Genomic DNA, 9,722 nt, shown 5'->3' on the forward strand with positions numbered 1-9,722 from the left:
GCCTCTCTGATAAAAGCGCTCGAAAGATATTACCATAACCTACGGTCAGTGCGTAAACTTTTGCCGCTATTTTAGAGATTAGGCTACACGTAAGCGAAAAAGTGCCCACATTGCTGATGTTGCATTTAAATAAATTGTGAAATATATAAAGTTTTTAACAAAGAAAGGTTTACATGGACATGTTAAATTTTTGGCATCAAAGTTGCTTTCTACCAGATGGCTGGCCCTATAGTTGATTAAAACTGGCCATGGATCGGCACAAAAATAGAATAAACGATTGATATTATAGGTTTTAGTGTACTATTTGAAGCGGTATTTCTTGATATGAAAGTATGTTGCACTGGGAATTTTACGGCGTAAGGGGTTATGTCACGCAGTACTGTATCTCACGATCTGTCCCCACGATAGTGACGATGTTTACAACGGTTCCGACAATGTTACGCATACAATTCCCAAAGCAGCAACTTATTCAAATTCTATGTGACAATCAATGTTCTGTCAACTTCATAGTATAATGTGAGTATGCTAGTTTTTTTTCTCTGTTGCAGGGGAAGATAAATGTACGGCACAAATACATTATAAGTAAACAGATAACGATTGTTTCAGTATCTGCCAATGAAAATAATGTCCAGCCAGATCAATCAAATCATTCTACCACTGGCTTTGTATGTTTCTATATATGGCTCAATGGCTAAATGCAGAGACCCGCTAGCGAAATAACGTGTCCTTTTGTCAAGCAGACCCTATTATTTACGATGGCGCCATACCGTCTACATCCTGTGCGTGTCCGAACGCGCCTAGCTAGTCATGTACATACGACGATATCTTTGTAGGAATCGATAAATCTACTGATTCATTTCTTTATACTTTTCCAATTGTACAAACGTGAGAATAATTTTAGTAGATGTTATACTTTTCGTTGAACAACCAGCATCCCATATTATCACTAATGGGCAGGATTTTTCCTATTTAGTCATTGGATACATTTGTGTTGGATGCAATACAGGGACGATCTATCAACGATCCAAGTCTTTTTGCATCACGGCGACTCTCTTGTCCCTGCAAATACTTTGGCAGCTGGGTTTGATTCAACGACTGGACGCTGTAACAAAATGTGGGTCGATTCACCGCTTGCGAACCCAATCACTCGCTCTTGACCGATTCCCAAACAACTATCTTTGCACGATCATAATAATGTAGTGACCTTTAAAAAGAACACAAAGAAACTCAAATAGACAAATGATCCTAACAATACGTTTGTGCTCTACTGACTCGTGCCAATAGAGAAGCGAAATGACGAGTAGGCGGTAGTGTTAAGAACGCAGGACGTTTATTAAGGCGTTGGGTTTGGGTAGCCTAAAAAAGATCGATTGCTACTAAGATTATTTGTGATATTATTAGAAGTTATGGTGTACATAAGTGTACATAGTTTTCAACAGTGAATGAAGGAAAAGTGTGAGGCTGAAGGTAGGCCAAAAAAAGTTGAACCAAAAAACCTTGAGAAATGAATATGACTTCTAGTTTCCAATAATACCGTATGTTAATCCAAAACAAAAGGGGTTCTAGTTTGAAAACAGGAATCTTCTAGTCTGAAAGAATAGGTTAAAACTTGACGTCAAGGATCGCACACAATGACGTAAAACGATCCACGGAGCTTTAATAAAGCCATTGCAGTTAATATTATGTAATACCTTTTTGAGTTAGTGCTCTTTATTAAGTCGTAATTTTATCTTGTGCTGTTCCTAGCCTTTGCAGTAGCTTCTAAATTGAAAATATATGAACAATACTACGACATACTATTCGTCATAAAGCTTTTTTTTTGTTTTCTCTTCTTTACAAGTAACATGAAACAATGGACTGCCTTGAGCAAATACACAACCAAGAGGTTAGCCAGATTTCAGCTCCGTTTGCTAGTCACAATACTGCATTGGCCAGTTCTATTAGACCTCGTAACGTTCAACGACTATTCCTGGGATCTCGGCTTTAAAAAGCTACTCTTGAATGCTCTATTGTTGTTTCTATCTCAACATCTAAGCAAACATTGATTTAGGTATCAATGCCGCAAGCCAAATGCAACAACTTACACGCCGTTGAGTGCACCACTAATTATGCACGTCAGCCGCTAGTTTCAATCAGAAGAGGTTATTCCGTCCTTTCTTCCATCTTCGCGTATTTTTCGAGAAAGAACGTTCCTATTAGACTTTGTTGCACGTTGCGTTCTGGACACAACAGTCGAACGCCGATCAATTCTACCTAGCGTGCCATGAGTGGCCAAGGTAAAAACACCCACGCACATTACCTCGACCTCTGCTGTTAGTCTCGTTACCAGTGCAACACATCGTTCCTCAGCAGCTGGATATATTGCCCATAGATAATGTAGCTCAGCTCACGATTTACGCCAGAATGAGACCTCTTACTCTGCTTTCTCAGACATTGCCAGCTATTCTTTTCGGTTGCAGATCTCTTCTGCCACGAAACCGTACACTCAAATTTATATTAAGTAAAACATTTGCTATTATTATGATCATTATCTCTCTAATGGAACAATTGAGCGTTGAACTTGTAAGCGAAACTTAAAAAAAAGTTAGGTTTCCTTTCATCGTTATTGTTGTTGTTCAATGTCCACCAGTACTTCAGGCACTACAACTATGTTCTATGAAGGCATAGGAGAATGCCTTCGAGAGATGAGTGCCTTTCTGTTAGATATTGTATACTAAGTTCGAAGAAGTCTTTTGTCTTAAATCTTTAATTAACCACTTAAATCACCAAAAAAATCTGACATTCGTTCAGATGTTTTTTAAATACATCATGTGTAGACGAGGATCAATGAAAAATAGAGCAGTTCCGATGTTTGTCGGAAATCATATTGTGCAGACGTCAATTTTTACGTATCTATGTGTCACAACTTTTTTTTGCGGCTTTTGGCCTGCTTTTGCCGAGTACCGAGTGGGAAAAAATCGAAATGACGCATGCGGGTTCACAGTAATGTCAAGAGTGACTCGCGGACCTGGAAAAAAGTGTTGAAATGGCTGACGAAACCGGTTGTTTATTAGAGGGTGATCATTTATTTTTGCTACGACATAGTGCATCTTTGCATCCACTGATCATAAGCAATCCAACCTGGTTAATTGACCATTGTAAAATTCAAGAAGTGTATGTGATAGCAAGAGACCAGGTGTGGGTTGGCAGAAATATATTTGCTATGCCGCCGCTATCACATACTGTCAATAGACGAAGCTTTATCTCGCTTGCTCATGACTAAAATAAAGAGAACTAAATTCTGGGTAATAAGCAAAGAAGCCGAAGTGTTTGTTACCTTAGGGGATCATCGGGGAGCCCAAAAAAGCCCATACTTGTATACACTGGGCACAACTAAAATGGCGATGGCGTGAGCTCGCATTACCTTGACATTTTGGCGTTGTCATCATTTCGATTTTAGAAGTCTTCTAACGTTTCATTCTACAATGAATTATCACAAAAGTCTACATCATAACCTCACGCTATGACAGTCTTCTAATCACAACAACCTCCGTATTGCTCAAGAGCAAAAACGATAACAAATCTTCCTCATATTTTTCTGAAACCGCAGGAAAGCTGATGTGTTAGGGCCATCGTGAGGGCATAAAAGGAAGATTTAATCTTAGCGGGGGGTTTGTCCCGCACGAAGACATTGCATAATAGCTGAACCTTGCTAAGATTCCGTCTTACACTATGCCGAACTGTGTGTGTCGTAGAAGGAACTGATTTCTTTGTCCTACCAGTAAGAAGTTCGTTCGTGCCCGTCAGCTTACCACTCTACATGTACATGTATACATATTGGCAGACTATCGACGAAAAACGAGATAGATTTGATTATTTTTAGTTTGTTTACAGAGAATATTATTCTGTTTACAAATGGCTAGATAACGTGCAGTTACTGATAACTAGATAACATATGGCAATGCAAATCAGATAACAATGATGATAATTCAGTATTCGGTAATAATTTACTGCAGGCAAGTGGGCTTACTTATAGTCTACCATATGTAGATATGAATCTTTCTTTGTCGATATTCCGAGTATATATCAAGCACGAAGAGAACGGTACACTTGCAGTCTTTGGGAAACTATAGTGGTTAGCAGTTAATGTAACAAGCACCAAGATGACAGGCACTGATAAGTAGCCGATAAAATTCTGTTATTTGGCCCAGTACTGATGACTGAGCGAGAAAAAGACAAATACGGGATAGCAATATAAAATGCGGCATCATCTATTATGATGAAAAAGCTCACGAAGCGTAGACCTTCCATATTAATGAGGAAGGTAGTCGACGAAGGGCCACTAATAGTATTTTCATGCAGGGGAAAGACACATCGGGTAATTAGGACTATTGACGCGTCATGTCTCGTCTTGTTGTTCTCGAACGAGACGTTGATCTACCGTTCATAACGCTGTTCCACTACCGTAACTATCAATCTCAAATGCAGATGTTGTCTAGAAGCGGACTTGAGCGGCTGAGCGACTGTCGCTTGATCTCCCTTTACATCGTAAGAGTATGTGCTATTGGCAAGCTCGTCCGTTACATTCTACCGCAAACTGGCCCCTGGACAAAATCGACACATATGTTAATGTTTGGCGCTGTCAATGTGCGATTTCACATACTTCCTACACCTAAATGTGAAGGCCGTTCCATTGTTCATCTAAGCCCGTTGACATTTTGCGGCTACCAAAGCCGTACCAATTCAACGCAGCAAAATCGTCGGCGGCTTTTTTGTCTCCGGCACCAGAATATTTTAACGCAGGTGGATACTTAAAAAAATCACAGCTAAGCCAGTGTTGCCGTATATATGTAGGATATAAGCACAATAATTTCTGTTTTTTTTTTATTTTTTTTTTATTCACTAACCAACCTACAGCTGTGGCTTTTCAGTGACTGCGAAAAGTAGACTTTGTCGCGTCACTGACCGTGTAAGAAGCATAAGCGGATAAGTGTAAAAAATTCATCCATCAGGAAGAGGCATTTGCTATTCTCAATGAGCAAACGCCAGCGTAAGTCACAGTTCGACCACTATAGATAACGAAAATTTAATGTCGGTCCGATCGCTTCGATTCTCCCACGCGCTAATGATGTTTATCTATACAGTAAATATATTTAAACAGATATCCTGTATTTGTCCAACGCTAGATTTCCCTTAATAAACATTACCAATATACTACTAATAGCTATAAGTTTATCGCCGGTTGGGTAGCAACAATGCCAGCCCTTGTTGCTGATTGTGGTGACACAAATTCATCAATTCGCAAGATCAATGAATGCTTTGGATTCTATTGGAAAATTGATTAATGGCTAATTTCGGCTGCTTTCTCCACGTAACGTATACAGTAATAATTACGCCATCGCCATTTTAGCCGTCTAATTGATTGATGGATAAATTCACGCCATAAACAGATTACGTATGCTTTTATAGTGGTGTCTAGCTTCATTTTAATATCGAGTGTTGACTCAGCACTGGGCAAGTCATTGCTAGTTTATAGCTTCGTGATCAATCTTCTTCCAAAATGTGTAAAATGTTTGTGACGGTACACTGGTATCGAGAACCGTAATTAGGACCTGTGTACGCAACTTGATCATAGTCATGAATATCTGAAACAGTTTCTCATAGCCGTTTAGATAAAATATATATATATATATATATATGTATAGAGCGATATGACAAACGGTTCTCTGTTTGACAGGAAAAGCTGACGTTATCAGTGGTCTTTTCCTATGTCTGCGGGGTGTGCGTGTGTTTTATTAAACACCTTAGCTTAACATATGACTTCCCACCGACAAGCTTTGTTTCAACAAAAATTTAGGATGAATATGCTAGCCATCGTACTTACTAATCGTCTCGTTCCTCCATAGTATTCTGCGCAGGTTTCAATTCAGGCCCATTTCGTGTTGTGCCGACCTTTCTACTTTGTACAAGCAAAGGCCCCCGCTGAAATCTCGACTATTTTTAGACTATTTGTAAAAACTTAAAACTTCTTGACTTCCTTTAAGGTTAAGTGTTCACAAAAAAAAGCTGTTTAGGATCAGGGCTAGCCATGTACCTTATTACAAGCGCACAGATGAGCAGTGCTACGTATGCTAGCGAATACGAACAATACAAACATCGTTCATAGACTCCCTTTGAAGACCCCTGTATATTTTTACACACGGCGTATGACAACGTCACGCTTATTTCTAAATGAGGCGATAAGCTCTTGCTCGACATATGTACCATTCCACCAGCGACTGCCACTATTTTTTAACAACAACGGAGCCATTCGGCATCATTGTCACCACGATCATCATCACCATCGCCGAGGTTGACGTTCTGACCCGCCTCGGCCGTTACGTAAGCAACTGAGACCCAATCCGTTAAGCTCGCCAATGAAGATGTACACACGTCAGTGCTTACATCGCTTACTTAAGACGCCAGCAAGCATTACGATGTTCTTCTGCCTACGGATGGTCGAATGGGGGCACGCAGCAGCACGAGAAAGAATGAATGAAAAAAAACGCTGTGAGAGTCTCGCACGTAGCATCAGCAGCGACGTCGAAACCACGGCCCTCACAGCGCCTTGTCGCACGTGAATGAGCTGCAGGCGGCCTTTTACCGCGCGGCTGTTGGTTGATAGACGAAAAGCTGGACGATCCAAAAAGTGCGGTGCGTTCATGGACGATTCTTAGACGTCAACATGCGCTGGCTACTGCAGCGGCGATCTATGACAATTGCAGTACAACACCACGGCAATACATATTCATATAGCGATTTAACGCGCTAGTGACGGATAGTAAGCTAATTTTTACTTTACCGCTGTCCATCGTGCGGCGGATATAGGCCTGTGGTTCGCTAAGCGGCTCCGCTAAAACTGGCAGTCTCTGTTGTCAAGACGCGGAGCTACTTGCACCAATAACAACAGCATAACATCAAGAAGTCAACGAGAACCATAATAATATTAATAGCAACTATAGTAAGGAAGATAATCATGATGGTAATAGAAGCTTAGATATAACGTTTTTAATATTCTGTCATCGCCCAACGCGAAATCGTGTCGGGCAACAGCGGCGCTCAAAATGGCGGCAATGCCAGCTGAGGTAACGGCAAAAAGGTCGTAGCAATAGCGAGCTATAGCACATAAGTTTGACTGTGAAAATATTATCGATTTTTGCTAATGTTTTCGATTTTCCGTCGCCTGCGTTAATACTACTGCTATCTTTAGTTCTGTTGACAGCTGGCATCGCGGATAAACAGTAGCCATCTGAGTTTCGTGTCGACCCAGCCAGAGAATCTATTACAAGGTCAATGCCAGCTACGACTGTTGTTAGTTAATAAGAGAACAGGTCACTAATTCGCTAGTAGGCAAGTTTAGGTTGGCCCATTTTTTACGGCAACTGTTTGAGTCAGTATAACAACTGCGATGGGCTTAAGTGTACAATGTTCTAGAGATCAGTTTTTGGGAAGGCTTTAATAACAGAAACAGCATTTGGGTTGCTGGTACGAGTAGGGGCAGGTGGTGTTTTGGTCAGCATATTGGAGGCCAGAAAAAATTAGTAGAAACATTTTTAGGATGACGTTCACGCAGTTGAAATTCTGGGAATAGCAAATGCACTTTAAAGGCTCTCTTTATTGCAGCCAGGCCATTTGAAAAAAACGACTAAACAATCCGCAAACCAGAAATACATGTATGTTACGAAATTAAAACAAAGACTCCATACTTCAAAATGATATAGACACAGCTTGAACGATTACGATGTCAGTTTTTGCAACTAGTTTAAACAGTAAAAAGGTTTACACGAAATTCCACTTACAACAGATACTAAAAGTTACCGTTTCGGTCAAGATACCGCGGGCTATTGGTTCACAAAGTTCAACACCTATGTGACTTTCTTGCTTAACTGCAACCTTTAAATATTCGTGCGCTGTGGGTCTTGTGGCGTCGAGTTTGTCTTTGAAGTATCTTCGCAAGAAAAAATTTATCAGCGTCGGGTCTGGGAAACGGCTAACGTATACAATGGGATTTTTTCGTTCAACTCATGTATCTGGAAGACCCTCATCAAGATCTGCTCTTCAATGGCGATGTACAAACGCTTCGTTCTTTTAGGAATGAAATGTACTATTTTCGCCAAGGTCGTCTTGCTGAATCCGTAAGACAGATTTTTACAGCAAGTTCAAGTAACTGGCACCGGCCACGATCGAACTAATCCCTTATTTAAAACGCCACATCATATTGTGACTTCTGGTGAATTTACATAATGTATCTGTGTAGCCTGTAGATTTATAGTTGTCCAGTAAATGCAATGATATAATTTAATAGCACCACCCAATTTCAGTGTCCGATCAATCTTCCTTGAGATTACATTTCTTTAAGTAGCGTCTGAATACTAATTTTCTATTTGCAACGTCTTAAAATAACTGCTTCATTTGCTAATACCAAGCCCGTGATTTAATTTCAGATTTTTGGCATATTTCACTATACCTTCTCTATATACTTTTTTGGCTGGTGAAGCCCATTGATGTCGTTGGTCCTCTGGAACGTTGTCCGATCAGTTATATGTCGCATAAATGGATCTGCGTGAAACCCTTCTTCAATGCTATCTTTTACAACTGCATACAATTGATAGCAGTATTTTAAAAAATTCATTTTGGTCCACTTATTATTTTCCACAATTACGCCCTGCAATCAGAAAATTATAGCACGTTGAACAGAGGACAAAGCTATTTCGGGCGATTGCATTCAACTAAGCAAATATATTAGGATAAAAAGCCCTTTTATATGGGAGTGTACAAATAAAGTATCTCGTTTTTGTAGAAGAGGTCTGCGGTAGTGTTGTTGTTGTTGTTGTTGTTGTTATTTTTATAATTAGGATAACTTAGTATCGTCGAGAGACCGAAACAGTTCCCAGCTGAAACTGCTACGAAGTCCTTAAGGTACCCTTAACCGCCAAAGGAATTCATCTGCTTTGCTATAGATTATCTGTTACCACATCAGCCGCTTGTTTCCGAGACAACGCCTTTGGTACCCCCCTGGAAACAGTCCGTAGACACATCTCATTACTATAACAATTGGTTCATTGTGTCATTTCTTTATAATAACGTTATTATTTTTATTGTGGCTCTGGTGTTTTATATTAGCATATGGTTGAGGTTAATATTAAACACCCACGTTCATTTTGTTAGACAGCCGCTTGGCAGCCTTTCGTTGCGCGTCTTTTGTCTCTAACGTTTCTGCCTGCACAAACGAATTTAAGCTACGTTGCCGTCTTTCCCGTTAATCGAAACATAAACGGATACAACTGTATCTGTTCGTGGCCAAAAAATCTTTCATTGCCTAGATACCGCAACGTACGCATATGAACAGCCGCTTTCGGAACGCATTGAAATGGATTGACAGTCAGAAATAATAGATATCCTTATCCGGGGTTACTTCAGTCAGATGGCTGGGTGTACTGTGATAGCGCAGGCGAAACCATTTGATATGGGCGATTAGGTTCCTTGTGGGAAACATACTGCTATTCTGATATGGCTGCTAAATGGGTAATGTATTTGCCTGCTGACTTTAGGGACGCGTTGTTGCCTAGGTTCAGGCTCGAACACTGACAAACTTCGTTTCGTGCTGGGAGCCAACCGTCTGACGAAATGCCAAAGGCGGTACCGGAGGTGTCGCTCGGTAATTCTCGGTAAAGATAAAACTCAAAACATCAAGGTTTATAGTG

At 40.3% G+C, this 9,722-nt stretch overlaps 1 long non-coding RNA gene across 1 annotated transcript; it reads right to left on the minus strand.

Moving 5' to 3' along the window:
• Positions 1–1,313: 1,313 nt before the first annotated feature.
• Positions 1,314–9,716, minus strand: LOC147751766 (uncharacterized). Its single transcript, XR_015315958.1, has 2 exons — positions 5,864–9,716; positions 1,314–4,583 (listed from the first exon to the last, which is right to left on the minus strand). It is a non-coding gene; the product is annotated as an uncharacterized LOC147751766 (long non-coding RNA).
• Positions 9,717–9,722: the final 6 nt, after the last annotated feature.

This window comes from Varroa jacobsoni, unplaced genomic scaffold (genome assembly GCF_002532875.2).
Source record: "Varroa jacobsoni isolate VJ856 unplaced genomic scaffold, vjacob_1.0 contig05063, whole genome shotgun sequence".
Taxonomy (NCBI): Eukaryota; Metazoa; Arthropoda; class Arachnida; order Mesostigmata; family Varroidae; genus Varroa; species Varroa jacobsoni.